This window comes from Thalia democratica, chromosome 6 (genome assembly GCF_965202585.1).
Source record: "Thalia democratica chromosome 6, ktThaDemo2.hap1.1, whole genome shotgun sequence".
Classification (NCBI taxonomy): domain Eukaryota; kingdom Metazoa; phylum Chordata; class Thaliacea; order Salpida; family Salpidae; genus Thalia; species Thalia democratica.
Window position 1 is genome coordinate 60,902,282 of NC_139170.1, and position 22,376 is coordinate 60,924,657.

The 22,376-nt window shown below is 26.7% G+C and overlaps 16 non-coding genes across 16 annotated transcripts; 7 read left to right on the forward strand and 9 right to left on the reverse strand.

Annotated features, from left to right (window-relative positions):
• The first annotated feature begins 1,483 nt into the window (after positions 1-1,483).
• Positions 1,484-1,556, forward strand: Trnak-cuu (transfer RNA lysine (anticodon CUU)). The gene has a single exon. It is a non-coding gene; the product is annotated as a tRNA-Lys (tRNA).
• Positions 1,557-2,061: 505 nt separating this feature from the next.
• Trnag-gcc (transfer RNA glycine (anticodon GCC)) lies at positions 2,062-2,132 on the reverse strand. Its single transcript has one exon. It is a non-coding gene; the product is annotated as a tRNA-Gly (tRNA).
• A 1,582-nt stretch (positions 2,133-3,714) lies between these two features.
• Trnak-cuu (transfer RNA lysine (anticodon CUU)) lies at positions 3,715-3,787 on the reverse strand. Its single transcript has one exon. It is a non-coding gene; the product is annotated as a tRNA-Lys (tRNA).
• An 863-nt stretch (positions 3,788-4,650) lies between these two features.
• Trnas-aga (transfer RNA serine (anticodon AGA)) lies at positions 4,651-4,732 on the reverse strand. The gene has a single exon. It is a non-coding gene; the product is annotated as a tRNA-Ser (tRNA).
• Positions 4,733-7,750: 3,018 nt separating this feature from the next.
• Trnas-aga (transfer RNA serine (anticodon AGA)) lies at positions 7,751-7,832 on the forward strand. The gene has a single exon. It is a non-coding gene; the product is annotated as a tRNA-Ser (tRNA).
• An 859-nt stretch (positions 7,833-8,691) lies between these two features.
• Positions 8,692-8,764, forward strand: Trnak-cuu (transfer RNA lysine (anticodon CUU)). Its single transcript has one exon. It is a non-coding gene; the product is annotated as a tRNA-Lys (tRNA).
• Positions 8,765-10,346: 1,582 nt separating this feature from the next.
• On the forward strand, positions 10,347-10,417 carry Trnag-gcc (transfer RNA glycine (anticodon GCC)). The gene has a single exon. It is a non-coding gene; the product is annotated as a tRNA-Gly (tRNA).
• Positions 10,418-10,922: 505 nt separating this feature from the next.
• Trnak-cuu (transfer RNA lysine (anticodon CUU)) lies at positions 10,923-10,995 on the reverse strand. The gene has a single exon. It is a non-coding gene; the product is annotated as a tRNA-Lys (tRNA).
• A 1,606-nt stretch (positions 10,996-12,601) lies between these two features.
• Trnad-guc (transfer RNA aspartic acid (anticodon GUC)) lies at positions 12,602-12,673 on the forward strand. Its single transcript has one exon. It is a non-coding gene; the product is annotated as a tRNA-Asp (tRNA).
• A 2,040-nt stretch (positions 12,674-14,713) lies between these two features.
• Positions 14,714-14,786, reverse strand: Trnav-aac (transfer RNA valine (anticodon AAC)). The gene has a single exon. It is a non-coding gene; the product is annotated as a tRNA-Val (tRNA).
• A 925-nt stretch (positions 14,787-15,711) lies between these two features.
• On the forward strand, positions 15,712-15,784 carry Trnav-aac (transfer RNA valine (anticodon AAC)). Its single transcript has one exon. It is a non-coding gene; the product is annotated as a tRNA-Val (tRNA).
• A 687-nt stretch (positions 15,785-16,471) lies between these two features.
• On the reverse strand, positions 16,472-16,544 carry Trnak-cuu (transfer RNA lysine (anticodon CUU)). The gene has a single exon. It is a non-coding gene; the product is annotated as a tRNA-Lys (tRNA).
• A 1,725-nt stretch (positions 16,545-18,269) lies between these two features.
• On the forward strand, positions 18,270-18,342 carry Trnav-aac (transfer RNA valine (anticodon AAC)). Its single transcript has one exon. It is a non-coding gene; the product is annotated as a tRNA-Val (tRNA).
• Positions 18,343-18,644: 302 nt separating this feature from the next.
• On the reverse strand, positions 18,645-18,717 carry Trnak-cuu (transfer RNA lysine (anticodon CUU)). The gene has a single exon. It is a non-coding gene; the product is annotated as a tRNA-Lys (tRNA).
• Positions 18,718-18,798: 81 nt separating this feature from the next.
• On the reverse strand, positions 18,799-18,870 carry Trnap-ugg (transfer RNA proline (anticodon UGG)). The gene has a single exon. It is a non-coding gene; the product is annotated as a tRNA-Pro (tRNA).
• A 1,875-nt stretch (positions 18,871-20,745) lies between these two features.
• On the reverse strand, positions 20,746-20,818 carry Trnar-ucg (transfer RNA arginine (anticodon UCG)). Its single transcript has one exon. It is a non-coding gene; the product is annotated as a tRNA-Arg (tRNA).
• Between the last annotated feature and the right edge of the window lie 1,558 nt (positions 20,819-22,376).

Here is a 22,376-nt window from a genome sequence, read left to right on the forward strand (position 1 = left end):
CGAATAGTTTGATTTTGTGTGGTTTATGGTAATTTATTTTTATTACAGTATAGTTATCTGAATTATTCATACTATTAGAACTTTAATGTGTTTTTATTCAAATTATTTAGTATAGCTTTAAAAATGATAATTTATCAAAAATACAATAATTTGATTTTAGTTAAAAAAAGCGTTGAACTTTTTTTTCTTGTATTCTTTTAATTCTATTTAAAAAATTATTTAGTTTCTTCTATTTAAAAAAATCTATAGTGATTTATTTTTGAATAAAAAAGCTTACATTTATTATCATGTTATTAAAAATTAATGCTGCCTAGCTGATTACTTTTTAGAGGAATTAATGAAAACACTAACCATTCATGATGTTTGTTTTCTACTTAAAATTTTTATAGTAATTCTATTCATATACGAAAGTGAATACTTAAATTTAAGTTCAATAAATAAAATTTTACTACCATAAAATTAAATTTAAAACTATACAGTTTAAAAAAAGAAATTAAATATAATAATTAAAGCCCAAGTTTAAATTTTAGTTTGTACCTATGTTTTCATTAATTTTTAGTTTGTTGTATTTTTATATTTTAACATACAAATAGTGATACCTAGTAATGTTTATTTGAAGATAATTACAATACTATTTATATCACTAACTCTTTAGATAGGATATTTTATTATTAAAAAACTTTTTTTTTTGCAAGTTATGATTTGAAAATTGCCTATGTTATATGATTTTGTATCATAACTGGTTGTAATAAGTTATTTAGATAATTTGAATATTAGAAAATGAAATTTAATAAAACTCAGCTATTAGTAAGATGTTAAAATTTAAGTTTATTTCAAACTTTTTATCTAGAAGTTAAGATAGCCTTGGTTTAGCAATTGAAAAATTTAAGTTTTACAATAAATATTAAGTTACAGAGTTTTGAAAAGTTCATATAACTTTGTAAAGTGTTGTTTTAGGGTAGTATGTTTTTCTTAAGTAAGAATTGCTTAGAGAATAACAAAGTTATACATATTCACCAATTTAGTTCTGATAACACACTATTAATAACAAGAAAAATCTTTCGAATAGTATGTATTTGGGAGGGAGGCCTTTTACAACGTTTAGAGTTTATGTCTGCTAACAAGTGCTATCAAATTAAATATTTTATCATTTAAAATATAAGGTCAAAGAAAACTCAAACAACAACTTATCTTGACTAGAGTTAGTATATTAGTTAGTAATAAATAACATTTGCATGTCAGTTATGGTTTTTTTCGCTTATTTATTGAGCTCTCAATGGTTTTCACAAAATCGGGTGGATTTTGATAGTATACCCTTGAAAGCAATTGTTTAAAGTTGGTTACTAGTTGGTCTGAGAGAATGTTATGTCAAGGGTCTCAGGTTTAAATTTCGGTCGAGCCCTTTTTGACGTCAGTAAATTCATTATTACGTCATAGCATCGTCACAAAGGTTTTATAAACTCAACAAGTATAATTCCAACGTGCCCGGCTAGCTCAGTCGGTAGAGCGTTGGACTCTTAATCCAACGGTCGTGGGTTCGAGCCCCACGTTGGGCGCATCTTTTTTGTCTTAATATTTAAAGATAGTTTTCATTTCTCCGTATAGATTTTTTAAGCAACAAGGTATTATACCTACTTTTTCAAAGCGTTTTACTTAAAGATAATTTCTTTTTCACTGCTGACTTGAGCTTTACGGCAATTCTAAACTTTTACAATGTTATTGGTTGTTTTTTATAATGAAAGCAATATACGTATTTTTACTAGGGTGCTTATTTTTACAGCCACTTTTGATTTTCCGGCTGGATAAAATTTTATGCTTCGGAGATGTCATAAAAAGACCCTGTGCAAATTTTTAGATGATTTGAAGAAAGTTTTACCGTGGGACCAACCAATTTTCTAAAAACCACCACAATGCAAAATGTGTAGAATCCAAATAATGCGATTTAAAAGTATATAAGTGCTCTATATTTAAACTTTTCTTCGCAAAAAATAATTTTATTTTATATTATAGTTACCCCATCAACTTACTAAACAACTTAAGTCAAAAAGTAAGTAACAAAAATGCATTGTCCGGGAATCGAACCCGGGCCTCCCGCGTGGCAGGCGAGAATTCTACCACTGAACCAACAATGCTTGTAAAGTGAGGGCATTGTTGCGTTAATAAACTCAAAATGCTTTTAAAATTGGCATCTGTCCCGTAAAATATTAGCTTTTAAGTACAAATTTTAGCTTAAATTGCTTTTGTTCCTTTTAACTATAAGTGCTTTTGTCTTAAAAAGTTGTTTCGTACAACAACCTAACCTAAAATTAATAAATTTTATACGGTAGTGGTTGTACATATCATGTATTCAGTAAATTACCTCAAAATTGATTTTTTTAACAAAATAAATTGATCCAATAAAGTAATACTATGTTAACGTTGCGTGTGTACAAATGCTCTTAATATTTCAAAGTGCTTAAGGGTATCATAAGCTGTTCAATAATAGTGTAATCTAACAAAACTTGTTTGAAATAAAAAACATAATAAATGTTTTTACAATAAGTGAATAATAAAATAAAAGCTATCTTTTATAAAAAATAAAAAATATTTCTGAAGGCAAAAAATAATGCAGTTGTAGAAATAAATAAAAAATGTTTGTATAATCAGATGTAAAAAAATATAGTATTTACAACTATTATGTTTTAAAAAAAATATTGACAAACAGTATTGGCTCAACTAATGGTTTAAACTAAAATTAACATATATAGTTAGTGCCCCAACTGAAACCAATGAAAGTAAAAAAAATAGTTTGTATGGAAATTAAATCCGTTATAATCCAAGATGGTAAACTATTTATCACTAAGAGAAAAGCCAGTTATAAACATAAGAAAATCTTGTTGTTCTTATAGCTATGATAAATAGAAATTTATAGAAAGTTACGTACAAAAACATGAAATTATTTTACATGCCCACAATTTATAGTGTAGTCTTTTTAGTTTTTGGTTCTTGGCAATAACTCGACAATTAAGTAGTTTAATGCTATTATTTATTTTGTAAAACGATAATTAAACAAAAGTTATGTGCTATCACTATAAAAATTAAGCAATGATGTATAATTTAATTCTAATACAACCCCAAAACAAAAGAAATTTGAGCAAAATCTGTACTTAAAAACAAATGCGTTGTGGCTAGTTGCCAATTTTACATTTAATTTAAATTTATAAATGCAATAAACCTTTTATTAGCAGAAGCATTGTTGGTTCAGTGGTAAATTCTCGCCTGCCACGCTGGAGGCCCGGGTTCGATTCCCGGACAACGCACTTTTGTGTTACCAATTTTCTTTGTTTAATTAATTTATTAATAAAGCAGGTCATAGACTAAAATTTCATTTACCCATTAATGGTTTAACAAAACTTTTGTAACGGTATATGCACGTTTAGTTAAAAATGATAAATAAGTATGTATCGTTACAATTTTCAAACACATAGTGCACAGTTTGTAAGTTTCAAAACTTAGGCAACCCTGATCAAACCAAAAGTAGTATAAACTGGTTAGCAAATATTTGTAACTTTCTTATCAAACCAACCCAAATATATTTTATAGGAATATTTTATTGGTAAAAAATCCATAACACATCTTTTTAAACTAAAATAACCTTAAAACAAAATTTAAGTTGGTTGTTGTGTTTAAAAAACCAACAAGAGTTATGATTTCATAAACGTTATTAAAGGGGTGCGCCCAACGTGGGGCTCGAACCCACGACCGTTGGATTAAGAGTCCAACGCTCTACCGACTGAGCTAGCCGGGCACGTTAGGAACGATCCTGTTGAGTTTATAAGGCCTTTGTGACGATGCCATGACGTAATTATGAATTTAGTGAGTTCAAATAAGGATCGGATTTTTATGGGTTCACTAGTTGTCGCAAAATTTTGCAAAAATTGCTTTAGTAATTCAACTTTTTTGTCATTTCTGACGCATAGTTGAATCTTTTTTGTACAATTTTTTGGTAAGGTCTTTTCAAAGATAAAATTAAGAAATTATTCAATTTTATTTTTACATGACGTTATTTTTTCATCTTTTTTTAAAGAACATTTTTTATATAAATAGTTTAATTATGGGCTCCCTATTTAAGCAAATCCTATAGCTTATTTTTTACCTTTTAAATGGTAAATTTTAATTGTAAGCCCTGATTCGATTACTTTCTAAATAACTGAAATAAATAACTAAAATAAAAAACAACCTAACAGATTATCTATATTTTAATATATTATGATTTAGTCTTTTTTATTGACATTTTTACACAGGTACTGATATTTATTAATCAATTTTATTTTAATAATGAAACATTTATATTACATTTTCAATTTACCTGCCTACAATAGATAAAAATAGAGCATTACACTTATCTATTAAACAGTAGTGACAATAATAAACACTACATACTTAATCCATTTAAGTTTAGTCTAAAAATGTACATAAAATGAACAACAGAGTACTCTAAAACTTGTTTGTTAAATTAATATTGAGAAGCAATAATGGAAACTATGTTTTTTTTAAAACCAATTTTTATCACACAATAACTTAATTTATTATCATAGTTAATCTTAAAACAAAATATTATTGACTTACACAAAGTTTTAAGATTAACTGGGATATTACAAAATAAAAATGCGTCGTCGGCAGGATTCGAACCTGCGCGGGCAGAGCCCAATTGATTTCTAGTCAATCGCCTTAACCACTCGGCCACAACGACTTGTGCCTCATTTCATGTTTAACAGTTTATAAAGCTGTTATTTGTAAATAGCTTACTAATAATTTTGTAGCTATACACAAGTTTAATTGAGTTTTAGGCTTTTTAAAGCTTGTAGAAAAAGAATATTTCAAACTCAAGTATTCTTGAGTAATTGTTGTTAATCAAGATTAAGTTTTAAACTTTTCCAATATCTTTAAATTATATATATATATAGTAATTTCTTAGATTGTTGTTAGAATGTTTCTATGCAACTTGTTTTTGCAGAATTTATTAATTTTCTCAAATTCATGTTACACATTTTATTGAACAATTTTTGCTATTTAAATGAAAAAATAGCAACCATTATCAAAATATTTGTTTTAAGAAAATCAAGCACGTAATATATAAAATACTTATGCATTAGCATCAAAATTGACTATCTAAATTAACTTTGTTTAATACTTCATATTGTGTATGTTTGTAAAATTTGTAAAATATAATTCTATAGACTTTATTTTGCTTAGATGATCGGTGAAAGTAACAGCCTAACTATTGTAAGAAAACTTACAGAAAATTATTTATTTTACTTTGAAATAAATAGTTTTGGTCTTTTTAGACTACGGTTTTTTTATGATACAGTTGTTTCCCCATCCTAGTAAAACTAAGCTAAGGGTTGCCAAATTTTTTCCAGGTATTCAAAATTTCTTCCAGGTTTTTAAAATTACATGTTTGAAGGTCTATTTTTATTATTTAGTTTTATTTTAATTTTAAAGTAAAGAACTATGTTGAATAGAATCACGACATTAAGAATATATCTTAAAGCTTATTTATATACAGTAACCTCTCGTGTCTTTACGCACTCGTGAGTTACGCACTCTCGTTTAGTTACGCATTTTAGAATTCTAACAAATTCAAAAAATAAAAATTTCAATTTATTTTAATATTGCACAAATTAGGTTTTTTGTATCTTTTCAATTTAGAATAAGTTTTTAGGTGCTAACTATCCTCCATATATCTTTAGACTTTGTAAACTTATGTTCCTTGACTAATTGATAAACATTTAGTTATACCTCAGTATATCAGAAATTTTGTTAACAATAAGAGATTAAATTAAAAATCTGAAAGAAATATGACTTTGTTAAATAATGAAAGTATAATGAAATAATGAGAGTTAATAACACAAATAAAGAAAACAAATAAACAATAAACCACCCTTGCCCTATATATGAATAAACATCTGAAAAAGAAATTTAATGAAACTTCCTAGCAAAAAGTAGCAGTGATACTTAATAAATATAGAGCTTACACTTATCACGAAACTCAATTGCTTTTTTTTAGTAAAAATATCATTAATTTTTAATTTTACTTAAGAAAATTGCATTCAATTAGATCTAAATTATAATTTTTAGTTTATAAACATAACTTAACAACTTAGTTACAATTATTTCTATTTATCAGTTGTAACATGTAGGATTTATTACTACTTTCAGTAACTGTAATTACAAATAAGTATTGAATTTTCACTTTGAATTTCACATGTGAAAATTCAATACTTATTTGTAATTACAGTTACTGAAAGTAGTAATAAATCCTACATGTTACAACTGATAAATAGAAATAATTGTAACTAATTTGTTAAGTTATGTTTATAAACTAAAAATTATAATTTAGATCTAATTGAATGCAATTTTCTTAAGTAAAATTAAAAATTAATGATATTTTTACTAAAAAAAAGCAATTGAGTTTCGTGATAAGTGTAAGCTCTATATTTATTAAGTATCACTGCTACTTTTTGCTAGGAAGTTTCATTAAATTTCTTTTTCAGATGTTTATTCATATATAGGGCAAGGGTGGTTTATTGTTTATTTGTTTTCTTTATTTGTGTTATTAACTCTCATTATTTCATTATACTTTCATTATTTAACAAAGTCATATTTCTTTCAGATTTTTAATTTAATCTCTTATTGTTAACAAAATTTCTGATATACTGAGGTATAACTAAATGTTTATCAATTAGTCAAGGAACATAAGTTTACAAAGTCTAAAGATATATGGAGGATAGTTAGCACCTAAAAACTTATTCTAAATTGAAAAGATACAAAAAACCTAATTTGTGCAATATTAAAAAAAATTGAAATTTTTATTTTTTGAATTTGTTAGAATTCTAAAATGCGTAACTAAACGAGAGTGCGTAACTCACGAGTGCGTAAAGACACGAGAGGTTACTGTATATAAATAAGCTTTAAGATATACTTAATGTCGTGATTCTATTCAACATAGTTCTTTACTTTAAAATTAAAATAAAACTAAATAATAAAAATAGACCTTCAAACATGTAATTTTAAAAACCTGGAAGAAATTTTGAATACCTGGAAAAAATTTGGCAACCCTTAGCTTAGTTTTACTAGGATGGGGAAACAACTGTATCATAAAAAAACCGTAGTCTAAAAAGACCAAAACTATTTATTTCAAAGTAAAATAAATAATTTTCTGTAAGTTTTCTTACAATAGTTAGGCTGTTACTTTCACCGATCATCTAAGCAAAATAAAGTCTATAGAATTATATTTTACAAATTTTACAAACATACACAATATGAAGTATTAAACAAAGTTAATTTAGATAGTCAATTTTGATGCTAATGCATAAGTATTTTATATATTACGTGCTTGATTTTCTTAAAACAAATATTTTGATAATGGTTGCTATTTTTTCATTTAAATAGCAAAAATTGTTCAATAAAATGTGTAACATGAATTTGAGAAAATTAATAAATTCTGCAAAAACAAGTTGCATAGAAACATTCTAACAACAATCTAAGAAATTACTATATATATATATAATTTAAAGATATTGGAAAAGTTTAAAACTTAATCTTGATTAACAACAATTACTCAAGAATACTTGAGTTTGAAATATTCTTTTTCTACAAGCTTTAAAAAGCCTAAAACTCAATTAAACTTGTGTATAGCTACAAAATTATTAGTAAGCTATTTACAAATAACAGCTTTATAAACTGTTAAACATGAAATGAGGCACAAGTCGTTGTGGCCGAGTGGTTAAGGCGATTGACTAGAAATCAATTGGGCTCTGCCCGCGCAGGTTCGAATCCTGCCGACGACGCATTTTTATTTTGTAATATCCCAGTTAATCTTAAAACTTTGTGTAAGTCAATAATATTTTGTTTTAAGATTAACTATGAAAATAAATTAAGTTATTGTGTGACAAAAATTGGTTTTAAAAAAACATAGTATCCATTATTGCTTCTCAATATTAATTTAACAAACAAGTTTTAGAGTACTCTGTTGTTCATTTTATGTACATTTTTAGACTAAACAATGGATTAAGTATGTAGTGTTTATTATTGTCACTACTATTTAATAGATAAGTGTAATGCTCTATTTTTATCTATTGTAGGCAGGTAAATTGAAAATGTAATATAAATGTTTCATTATTAAAATAAAATTGATCAATAAATATCAGTACCTGTGTAAAAATGTCAATAAAAAAAGACTAAATCATAATATATTAAAATATAGATAATCTGTTAGGTTGTTTTTTATTTTAGTTATTTATTTCAGTTATTTAGAAAGTAATCGAATCAGGGCTTACAATTAAAATTTACCATTTAAAAGGTAAAAATAAGCTATAGCATTTGCTTAAATAGGGAGCCCATAATTAAACTATTTATATAAAAAATGTTCTTTAAAAAAATATGAAAAAATAACGTCATGTAAAAATAAAGTTTAATAATTTCTTAATTTTATCTTTGAAAAGACCTTACCAAAAAATTGTACAAAAAAGATTCAACTATGCGTCAGAAATGACAAAAAAGTTGAATTACTAAAGCAATTTTTGCAAAATTTTGCGACAACTAGTGAACCCATAAAAATTCGATCCTTATTTGAACTTTCTAAATTCATAATTACGTCATGGCATCGTCACAAAGGCTTTATAAACTCAACAAGATCGTTCCTAACGTGCCCGGCTAGCTCAGTCGGTAGAGCGTTGGACTCTTAATCCAACGGTCGTGGGTTCGAGCCCCACGTTGGGCGCACCCCTTTAATAACGTTTATGAAATCATAACTCTTGTTGGTTTTTTAAACACAACAACCAACTTAAATTTTGTTTTAAGGTTATTTTAGTTTAAAAAGATGTGTTATGGATTTTTTACCAATAAAATATTCCTATAAAATATATTTGGGTTGGTTTGATAAGAAAGTTACAAATATTTGCTAACCAGTTTATACTACTTTTGGTTTGATCAGGGTTGCCTAAGTTTTGAAACTTACAAACTGTGCACTATGTGTTTGAAAATTGTAACGATACATACTTATTTATCATTTTTAACTAAACGTGCATATACCGTTACAAAAGTTTTGTTAAACCATTAATGGGTAAATGAAATTTTAGTCTATGACCTGCTTTATTAATAAATTAATTAAACAAAGAAAATTGGTAACACAAAAGTGCGTTGTCCGGGAATCGAACCCGGGCCTCCAGCGTGGCAGGCGAGAATTCTACCACTGAACCAACAATGCTTCTGCTAATAAAAGGTTTATTGCATTCATAAATTTAAATTAAATGTAAAATTGGCAACTAGCCACAACGCATTTGTTTTTAAGTACAGATTTTGCTCAAATTTCTTTTGTTTTGGGGTTGTATTAGAATTAAATTATACATCATTGCTTAATTTTTATAGTGATAGCACATAACTTTTGTTTGATTATCGTTTTACAAAATAAATAATAGCATTAAACTACTTAATTGTCGAGTTATTGCCAAGAACCAAAAATTAAAAAGACTACACTATAAATTGTGGACATGTAAAATAATTTCATGTTTTTGTACGTAACTTTCTATAAATTTCTATTTATCATAGCTATAAGAACAACAAGATTTTTTTATGTTTATAACTGGCTTTTCTCTTAGTGATAAATAGTTTACCAGCTTAGATTATAACGGATTTAATTTCCATACAAACTATTTTTTTTACTTTCATTGGTTTCAGTTGGGGCACTAACTATATATGTTAATTTTAGTTTAAACCATTAGTTGAGCCAGTACTGTTTGTCAATATTTTTCTTAATACATAATAGTTGTAAATACTCTATTTTTTTACATCTGATTATACAAACATTTTTTATTTATTTCTACAACTGCATTATTTTTTGCCTTCAGAAATATTTTTTATGTTTTATAGAAGATAGCTCTATTTTATTATTCACTTATTGTAAAAACATTTATTCTGTTTTTTATTTCAAACAAGTTTTGTTAGATTACACTATTATTGAACAGCTTATGATACCCTTAAGCACTTTGAAATATTAAGAGCATTTGTACACACGCAACGTTAACATAGTATTACTTTATTGGATCAATTTATTTTGTTAAAAAAATCAATTTTGAGGTAATTTACTGAATACATGATATGTACAACCACTACCGTATAAAATTTATTAATTTTAGGTTAGGTTGTTGTACGAAACAACTTTTTAAGACATAAGCACTTATAGTTAAAAGGAACAAAAGCAATTTAAGCTAAAATTTGTACTTAAAAGCTAATATTTTACGGGACAGATGCCAATTTTAAAAGCATTTTGAGTTTATTAACGCAACAATGCCCTCACTTCACAAGCATTGTTGGTTCAGTGGTAGAATTTTCGCCTGCCACGCGGGAGGCCCGGGTTCGATTCCCGGACAATGCATTTTTGTTACTTACTTTTTGACTTAAGTTGTTTAGTAAGTTGATGGGTTTACTATAATATAAAATAAAATTATTTTTTGCGAGGAAAAGTTTAAATATAGAGCACTTATATACTTTTAAATCGCATTATTTGGATTCTACACATTTTGCATTGTGGTGGTTTTTAGAAAATTGGTTGGTCCCACGGTAAAACTTTCTTCAAATCATCTAAAAATTTGCACAGGGTCTTTTTATGACATCTCCGAAGCATAAAATTTTATCCAGCCGGAAAATCAAAAGTGGCTGTAAAAATAAGCACCCTAGTAAAAATACAAATATTGCTTTCATTATAAAAAACAACCAATAACATTGTAAAAGTTTAGAATTGCCGTAAAGCTCAAGTCAGCAGTGAAAAAGAAATTATCTTTAAGTAAAACGCTTTGAAAAAGTAGGTATAATACCTTCTTGCTTAAAAAAACTATACGGAGAAATGAAAACTATCTTTAAATATTAAGACAAAAAAGATGCGCCCAACGTGGGGCTCGAACCCACGACCGTTGGATTAAGAGTCCAACGCTCTACCGACTGAGCTAGCCGGGCACGTTGAAATTTAACTTGTTGAGTTTATAAAGCCTTTGTGACGATGCTATGACGTAATAATGAATTTACTGATGTCAAAAAGGGCTCGACCGAAATTTGAACCTGAGACCCTTGACATAACATTCTCTCAGACCAACTAGTAACCAACTTTAAACAATTGCTTTCAAGGGTATACTATCAAAATCCACCCGATTTTGTGAAAACCATTGAGAGCTCAATAAATAAGCGAAAAACCATAACTGACATGCAAATGTTATTTATTACTAACTAATATACTAACTCTAGTCAAGATAAGTTGTTGTTTGAGTTTTCTTTGACCTTATATTTTAAATGATAAAATATTTAATTTGAAAGCACTTGTTAGCAGACATAAACTCTAAACGTTGTAAAAGGCCTCCCTACCAAATACATACTAATCAAAAGATTTTTCTTGTTATTAATAGTGTGTTATCAGAACTAAATTGATGAATATGTATAACTTTGTTATTCTCTAAGCAATTCTTACTTAAGAAAAACATACTACCCTAAAACAACACTTTACAAAGTTTTATGAACTTTTCAAAACTCTGTAACTTAATATTTATTGTAAAACTTAAATTTTTCAATTGCTAAACCAAGGCTATCTTAACTTCTAGATAAAAAGTTTGAAATAAACTTAAATTTTAACATCTTACTAATAGCTGAGTTTTATTAAATTTCTTTTTCTAATATCAAATTATCTAAATAACTTATTACAACCAGTTATGATACAAAATCATATAACATAGGCAATTTTCAAATCATAACTTGCAAAAAAAAAGTTTTTTAATAATAAAATATCCTATCTAAAGAGTTAGTGATACAAATAGTATTGTAATTATCTTCAAATAAACATTACTAGGTATCACTATTTGTATGTTAAAATATAAAAATACAACAAACTAAAAATTAATGAAAACATAGGTATAAACTAAAATTTAAACTTGGGCTTTAATTATTATATTTAATTTCTTTTTTTTAAACTGTATAGTTTTAAATTTAATTTTATGGTAGTAAAATTTTATTTATTGAACTTAAATTTAAATATTCACTTTCGTATATGAATAGAATTACTATAAAAATTTTAAGTAGAAAACAAACATCATGAATGGTTAGTGTTTTCATTAATTCCTCTAAAAAGTAATCAGCTAGGCAGCATTAATTTTTAATAACATGATAATAAATGTAAGCTTTTTTATTCAAAAATAAATCACTATAGATTTTTTTAAATAGAAGAAACTAAATAATTTTTTAAATAGAATTAAAAGAATACAAGAAAAAAAAGTTCAACGCTTTTTTTAACTAAAATCAAATTATTGTATATTTGATAAATTATCATTTTTAAAGCTATACTAAATAATTTGAATTTAAACACATAAAAGTTCTAATAGCATGAACAATTCAGATAACTATACTGTAATAAAAATAAATTACCATAAACCACACAAAATCAAACTATTCGTGCATACAAATTTAACCATACGCAGCCAACTCAGTGCTTATTGTTTTGTAAACAAGTGTGCTTAAGCTTAAGTACAATTTTAAAGCATATTAAGTTTGTAATCCTAACGAATCATAATGTTACAAGTCCTCGTTGGTATAGTGGTGAGTATTCCCGCCTGTCACGCGGGCGACCGGGGTTCGATTCCCCGACGGGGAGGCTTTTTGGTTTTAAATTTTGTTAGCTACTTTTTTCATTAAAGTATATTCTGTAATAACTTACTATTACATTAGTTTAAAATTTGATATAAAAAATAATTAAACTTGTTCAAAAACTGTATATATATATAAATATATAAAATAAGGTTAATGTTTAAACTTAAACACTTTCAACTGAGCCCACTTGAAGGGCTTTTAAATAATTTATTCAAATGGCGATTTTAAAAATTCCGGAACATATGTTTCACAAAGCTTTAATTTTTCATAAAGCTTTGATCATCACTTTGTTTAGTACAGTGCTTTTTATTTTGAATTTAACTGGCTGATGATCAAAGCTTTATGAAAAATTAAAGCTTTGTGAAACATAAGTTCCAGAATTTTTAAAATCGCCATTTGAATAAATTATATATATATATATATATTAAATAACTTATATACTGTTCAAGTTTATGGTTCTAGTTTAGTTAAGTTTAATTTGTATATATATATATATATATATATACATATTAATAAAACACTAAGTTTTATAATACAATTGTTTTACCGTTCTATTAAACAGAAAAAGCACTTCAATTTGTTATTATAATATAATATTTAAAAAATAATCAAAATGTGCACAAAATTGAGCAAAAACTTTAAGGACTGTCAAATATACGTTATCTAAATAAGTGGAAGACAATGAAAAAAGTCTATAAATTAAGCTATTTTATTTTCAAATTTATACAGCTAAACTATTTCATATATGTCAGTGTAACAGCAGTTTATTTTTTTCTTTCTTATAATTTTTTGTGTTTTGATATTCTGCAAAAATAGTGAGCTAAAATTTGTTCTACAAATTTGACAAAATAAAAATACTAATGAGTAGACAATAATACTATTACATAAAATCGAATATTATTCTATAAATTTTGTCATAAGTATATTAAAAAAATATATTAAATACAAACTTTTACACATGTTTAGAAAATTTAAAATATTTTTTTAAACATTTGTACGGCGTTTAAAATCATGTTTGAGTTTACAAAAAATAACAATTTACTACTTGGTGTGAGTTCTATAATGATATCAGTAAAACTCTTCTATGCACTTAAAACACTGTCAATGCTCAATATTAAAACAAAATAAAAACAGTGTAATTTGACTGCATGGTCAGATTTAAGAGCCTTTACAAGAGCAATTTTATCAATTAAAAACTAGAGTTAACGTTGTTGTCACATGTATAAGAAACACGTTTGAAAATTGACTAAACAGATTTAGGTAACAATGGGCAACGTACGGCCTGCCAATGTTAACAAAAAGTTAGTGAAATCCGTCCCGCAAAAGCATATAAATCTAGCGCATGAAATTCATACTATATTTTCTGAGATTCAAAATGAATAGCAAAAAAGTTATTAGGTACAACTTATGGTAGATTTTAAACTGACACTAGATATAGTAAAAAAACTACATAGAAATAGTTTTGTCAAAACGAATTGGATAATATTTTTTGTGAAATAAACGAAATTAAAATGTTCAGGCCCGCCAAGGACTAAATTTTTCAACATCTGGCCCTCCGACTGAAAACGTTGCCTACCTGAAGTTTACAAGTTTACAGGTACAACAGTAAAAAGTTGGTCTTTTGAAAAATGTAAAAGATTTCTCATGAGATAAATGTTTAGCTATTTATTAACAGTTTGAAAAAAAAACTATTGACGATCATACAAATATTTGTATTCTAATGTTTTCATTTCATTATGCTTTATTTCTATTTTTATGCGTCCTAGTTGACTATGATAGTTAAATCTGTTCAATTAATTAAACTTTTATTTATTGTTATCTTGCAGGTCTTAATGTAGTTTAACATTACAATATATTTAATAAAAACTATTTTCAAAGTTGAGTATAAAATAATTTGACACATAGATTGTCAATAAAAGTTTAAAACAGGGTCTCTATAGAGTTATGGAACAAATAATCCTCTAATAAGTTATAAGAGTGGCTGTTTAAAATTTGGCCAAATTAATTTACCTCATTCTATTATTGATGGTTAATTCAATAAAAATGTTTCCGCCCGGGCTCGAACCGGGGACCTTTCGCGTGTTAGGCGAACGTGATAACCGCTACACTACGGAAACTTGTGATAGGGTGCAGTATATTGTGTTTATAAACTGATTAAGTGAGTAAGTTTGTGCTTAGAGCTTTTATGTGATGCTTACATAGCATCTATCATGGTAAATTGTGTTTTGTTTGCATATCTGCAGAATAAAAATTAAGCATTTAAAAAACTAATTGTTTTGAAGTGTTGATATATATATATATTAGAGTGCTTATACGGTGACCTTTGTGTTTACAGCTAAAAGTTTTTTACATTTGGCAATTATCACAAAAGAACCCTGTGCGAAGTTTTAGCTAATAAAAAAAAACTTCCATGTTAGCACCATCAGATTTTTAAAAACTACCCCAATGCAATCTGTATGGGACCAAAAAATACGGCCTTAAAGTTTTTAGCTTGAATTTTTTCTGTGCCAATTATTATCAAAACACATTGTGCATGATTTAAGACGATTAAAATTTTATTTATTAAAGCAGTTCTTGATTTTTTGAAAAACAAACCTGAAATTTAAAACTTCCTCAAAAAATTACTTAGAACCATTTTTAATGATAATTGCCACTAGAAAAAGTTTCACTTAAAACTTTAAGACCTTATTATTTGGTTCATTACAGATTGCATTGGGGTAGTTTTAAAAAATCTGATGGTGCTAACATGGAATTTTTTTTTTATTGGCTAAAACTTTGCACAGGGTTCTTTTGTGATAATTGCCAAATGTAAAAAATTTTTAGCTGTAAACACAAAGGTCACCGTATAAGCACTCTAATATATATATATATAAACACTTCAAAACACTGAGTTTTTTTAATGCTTAACTTTTATTCTGCAGATATGCAAAAAAAACACAATTTACCATGATAGATGCTAAGTAAGCTTCACATAAAAGCAGTTATGCACAAACTAACTCACTTAATCAGTTTATAAACACAAAATACTGCCTCCTATCACAAGTTTCCGTAGTGTAGCGGTTATCACGTTCGCCTAACACGCGAAAGGTCCCCGGTTCGAGCCCGGGCGGAAACATTTTTATTGAAGTTAACCATCAATAATAGAATGAGGTTATTCAATTTGGCCAAATTTTAGGCAGTCACTCTTATAACTTTATAGATGATTATTTATTCCATAACTCTATAGAGACCCTGTTTAAAACTTTAAGTGACAATCTATGTGTCTAAAACGTTAATATACAACTTTTAAAATAGTCTTTACCAAACGTATTGTAATGTTAAACTACATTAGGACCTGCAAAGTAACAATAAATAAAAGTTTAAATAATTGAACAGAACTAACTATCCTTATCAACTACGACACATAAACATTATTTTATATCGATTATCTAAAATTGTTTAAAAGCAAATAAGCAGGTAGATAGCTTAATTTCTAAATAAAAAGTACCTAAAGAAATTTTTACTAAATATAATACAATATTTTAATAACAAAACTTAATTCAGCAATGTATTTCCTTATTTATAATTTCTGTAAGTTCAAATGGTTTTCTTTTAGTAAGTACAACAATAAATTAAAAATCAAAGTTATTATGAAAACCTTCACAAACTTTATCATGTAAAACACTTAATAACTAAAACATAATTAGAAAAAACCGAATACAAGTGTAAAAATTTTGATTGTTATAACTTTTATTTAAGAAAAAAACTTTTTATTAAATAACTAAAATTAACTAGCTCTTGTTGTACTTAAAATAAAAAGATGCGCCCAACGTGGGGCTCGAACCCACGACCGTTGGATTAAGAGTCCAACGCTCTACCGACTGAGCTAGCCGGGCACGTCTGAAAAGAGCTATATTGATTTATAAAGCCTTTGTGACGATGCTATGACGTAATAATGCATTGACTGACGTCAAAAAAGATTCGTCAAGGATTAGTAAATTAACATTAACTGTTGACGAAACTTTTGATTGTAATTAATAAAAGTAAAGATAAAAACGTCTGTACTATTAAAATTAGGTCATAAAACATATTAAGAAAAATCTTGGTTTTGTGTAACACGAGGTAACGCAAGCACTTTCAACAATATGCCTGAATTATAAAGTTAACATTTGTATATTTCTTAACATAGTTCCGGATAGAAAATAGACTACTAATAAAAGTTTGACTTGAAACTAAAAAAAAAAGTTTAAAGTTACTTAAATTAAGATGGATTTAACCCAATACGCCCTTCTGTTACAAAAATCGACACGACTTTAAATACTTTAATTTTTTTTGTCAAAACAATTTACATGTTGTTGTTTTCTTGTACAGCTGTTTCAGCGCACTACATGCTTTCATCAGCAATATTTGTGTTCAATAGAAAGCAATATAATAAAATATTAAAAAGATGTATATATATATATATATATATATATATATATATAGAATTAAGTTATTTAACTTAATAAATTAAATTTTTCACACTGAGCCCACCTTGAGGGCTTTATTAATAAAAAGGTTTATTTAAAGATGCAAAACTCAAAGCACTCGAGTTTCGTGATTATTCACTCATCAGCTTCAAAACAAGTTCAAAATATATATTTAATTATTTATATAGAAAATAATGTGGTTAAATAAACCTCAACACTTTCCACAGAGCCCACTTGAAGGGCTTTTAAATAATTTATTAAGAAAGGTAAATCTAAAAAAAAAAAACAAAACATACGTTTCATAAAGCTAAATCCTTTAATCTTCAGCTCCAACGGTTCGAAATAAAAAGCACTTTGCTAAACATTTATACAAAAGTTATACAAAAAAACAAAAAAACACTATGAAGTAATAATTTAATTAGTACAATACAATAATAAGTATTCAGTGCAAAAATTAATCTTCCATCCGAACAAACAACTAAAATTCACAAAACTACAATAAAGTGACTATGAAATACTTTACAATTTATTGTATTTCAATAGAAGCTTTTTCATATGTCGACAAGACGATATAAATTCACTTCTCTTATTTAAGCAAGCTTCTTTTTTCAACGCATACACAACGGCCGTTGATTCTTTTAAACACAGCCTACAAACAGGCTTATTACCACCTGCTATTGGCTGTGCTATTCTTATCACCTCCCAAGTTATTCTAAAATCAATGTTTTAGCGCTTTAGGTCATAAACATACTTTGAAAGCTCAGTCTCATTTTCATACACATGATTAGCATATCGGAGTATGAACTGAGTTGAGCATAAGCCAATGTAGAACTTCTTTTCAAGGTCAGAGTAAAATGTTGCCTTGTAAATAATGTTCTCCAAACGGCAATTGCCCATTTTCAAATTACATTTGCAGCCACCAGCGCAATTGTATTGATTCTGGATTAGCTTACTTATAAGATATACATATATATCAAAACCGAAAATATTCCAAGTTTGGTCAGGATTTTGTTCTGCAGGTATACTAATAATTATTAAAATAACTACAATATACCATATTTAAACACTATGTGAGCTTCATATTAAACCAGATATTAACGAGCCCACTCATTTATACACATCATTAACTCAATAAACTGCTTTCATTCACAAGTTTCCGTAGTGTGGCGGTTATCACGTTCGCCTAACACGCGAAAGGTCCCCGGTTCGAGCCCGGGCGGAAACATTTTTAGGTGTGCTTATTATTGTAAATACCAAATGTTACAAAAAAAAATATAAATAAGATTATGCTAAAAAGATTTGTTAAGCACAAAGAAGTATTTATTTATATCAATCTGTACTAATATGTTTCTTTATACCTCCAAAACTAAAACAAGTATAAATATAACTTTAGAGTGTTAATTAATAGTATTGGAAATTTAAACGCTTTTTTGAAAATAGGTAACTGTATACTTAAAAACTAGTTGCTAATTTAAGTATGATAAAATTAAACAGCATTTTATTCCAGATACTGGTTAAAAAAAGGTGCGCCCAACGTGGGGCTCGAACCCACGACCGTTGGATTAAGAGTCCAACGCTCTACCGACTGAGCTAGCCGGGCACGTTGGAAACGATCTTGTTGAGTTTATAAAGCCTTTGTGACGATGGTATGACGTAATAATGCTCTTAAAGACACAAAAACGGGCTCGTCCGGGATTTGAACCCGGGACCTCTCGCACCCAAAGCGAGAATCATACCCCTAGACCAACGAGCCACTTGTATGAAAGGAAATATTCAACATTATATTTTCCAAAAACTGCTGTATATGACGTAATAATCCAGTTGTAAGCTCAATGTTCAGCTGCTGGTTATTCGATTGCTATATTTATGGTTTAAACTTAAGCTTTTACTTGATCAGTTTGAAGTGCGCTTAAGTACTGTAGACTACATTGTTAAGACTTGTTTATTTTAGTTTTACATAAACTATGTACATCATTTCTGGAGCAATAATTGATTTGATAATACAAAATTTTTAATATATTATTAACAATTTTGTACTGGAAATTCAAGAGCCAAAACAAACTTATTTTAAGACCTAAATGTCAGCACTAGTTTAAAACTTTCAATAATTTAATCCACTAACCATTTGTGCTTCTGGCGAAATTTGCTTGTGGGTAAATAATTTTCTTTCTATTCGGAGTGCTATGTTGTCCATTACTGCTACAGCCTAATAAAAATACTTTGATTTAGTTAACAAATGTTTTAAATAGATCTCAACCGAACAAAATAAACAAAAAGCTGTTTTAATGAAGAAAATAAATTATTATAATTTATAATTTATTGATTATAATTTTTAAATGAGTTTTCTTTGAATAATGTTGCATCATTAAATGTTCTGGCAAAAAAAAAACTTTACTATTAATATAAACAAATGGAAATTATTTCATTTTTTACAAAAAAATAGACTTATAAAATGCAGTTAAAATTAAAAAAAAAAAAAAGTTTATAGATTTTTTTATGTAAAAAAAGTAAAAATATTACAAACTGTTTAGTTCATGTATTTTTACTTAAAAAATATTAAGCTTTAAAAACAATTTACAAGGACATACAATTTTTTAATTTACTTTCTTATATCATTAAAAATATTAAAACTATCCTTTAAAATTATAATTCTTGTTTTATATTTAAGTGTGCTCAAATCAAAATAAGACATTGTAAATATATGAAATTGTACTTAATGTTGTTTTGCTTACGTACATAATTTCATTATAATTTAGTTTCAGACTGACAAAACTTATAATCAAAAACCTGTTACATGTTTAGATTTAATTTTTTTTAGCAATTTAAAGACTTGTTTTTTCATCTATTAAAGAATGTCAACTCTTACAACTATTTGTAAAACTTTATGTCACTTATTTCTAATAATAAAAGAGTAACTATAACAGGTTATAAATTTTGTAACACATATACATAATATAATATTTTGTCTTACATATACAAACAAATAATCTATTTATTTAGTTTTACATACTTCTGATTAAACACAAAAAATATTATTTAGTTTTAGTACTTCACACTAAGAACAATAGTGTTCAGCCAAGAATATTGCATTACAAGAATATTTCAATTAGCAGATCTTCAGGCACAAGTAAACATATTTACAATAAAAGCATTTGTATACTACAAATTAATGACTAGCAAATTACTAACTAGTAAGTAATAAACACTTTTACAATCAATTATATACAAAGAAAAACAAGCAAAAAGTAATCAAAAGTTATTTATAATAAGTAGAACTAAGCAAAGTGTAGTTTTCAATTAAAAATAAGTTTCAAAATATCAAAGCAACTACAACTACAAACATAGCATAATATAAACAAAATATGTTCTGGACTTGAATACATTTTAAATAAATTACTACATTTAAAACTATCAGAAAATATTGGTTTGAAGAAAATTATGATAAACAAATTAAAGGAAATATAAGTCTTATTCTGACAAAAACAATTATTCAGACTTTTCTATTTGCAATCCTCAGTTTATGTTGACAAACTTAACTAACTAAATATTTTGAATATGTATTTAGAATATGACCATGTGAAACTGTTTATGATATTAATGTATCTTATTGAAAATAAAAACAAAAAAGCGACCATGACGGGACTCGAACCCGCAATCCCTCGATTCGAAGTCGAGTGCCTTATCCATTAGGCCACACGGCCGGTCTATTGTGAAGGGACATACGCGTATATAAATGCCCTTGTTTGGCTGAATACTCTCGAATTAAGCTCTGCATAGCAAGCTGATGTGGGAAAAGTTATTACTCACTTTTTTTAATTTCTCTCTTGTTAAAGCAGCTTGCTAGCAATGCTAAGTTTGCTGTTTCTCTATGAGATTGCAGAAGTAAAATTATTTCTTAAATTTCTAAAACTTATATTTAAATATTATGTAAGGCATTATGGTGTTTAAAATATAATCAATTAATTAATTTTAAAAGATTTTTACTACAAAAATAACCTTTAAGTTACTTTTCAAACTCGATGGTTTCAATATACTCTTCTGATAGAATTAATATTTTTTAAAATTCATATTATCAAATATAAAATTTACAGCTTTAATTTTACAAGACAGTCTAAAATGAACTTTTTTTTTATTAAATTCTGTTTAACTTAAACTAAAACTATTGGCTGATATTACTAACTTTATAAATAAACATTTTTTGATGTTCAGAAAGTATAAGTTAGTAGTTTAATTTTTACTTTTTTAAATGTTCATTATACTTCTTTATACAGTTTTCTTAATTAAATTTGATTCTATTGTAAAATTAGTTGTAGCTTTATATGTTAAATAGCTTTAACTTTACATAAAACTTCTTTAACTTATAGCATATTTATTTTTTTACAGCTTATTTTACAATTCAAATTTATTTACTTCAGTTTAGCAGTTATAGTTACCTTAATTGCAACTATTATATTTTGACATATTTTTAAATAACAGATAAGTTATATTTTCTAAAAAAGCCCCACTTTAGTAGAAACAAAACTGTAAGAAAAAAAAATGAAATCAATAGTTTACCATTTATATATATATGGTAAACACATGTATTAATATACACAGTGTTTCAAGCTACAAAGATCACTAAAATAAATTTCTAATTTATTTATAAATAAGCTTGTTTCAAACAACAATGTTTGTAGCATGAAACACAAAACATAGAATTAACCTTTATAATATATAAACCTAAAACCTATGTCGAATTTATATTTTTGTAATGTTGACAACAGAGTCCAGTAATAAAAGTTTAAAATAAGTTTATGACTGTTAATAACAGCACAGAACAATTTTTATGAACTATTATCTTATGCTGCACCAATATAAACTTCACTGTAAAGTATTTTCTTCAAAATACTTATATGCAAAGAACATAAAACCAAGTACTTGAAAAATTTGTTTAAAAACTAACACAAATGTAATTCATTAAAAATTTTCTGTTAAAATGAAATTTTCAGTTTTCGAATGTTTAAATTATAAACTTACGTAATTTACAATTAAATTATAATATTCGAAAATCGAAAAATTTATAAGTTTAAATAAAATTTTTTAATATTCTTGACAATTTAATTGAATTTATAATACTAAAACAAGCATCTAAACACAACAAAATCATACCTAGTACGTTGTAAGCAGGTTCCTGTTGAGAACAAACGAATCTTCTGTTCTTGAAGTGGTTGGTGATGCTGGGTGTTCTACTGTGCAACTTGCTAATATGAGGTGGCTGGT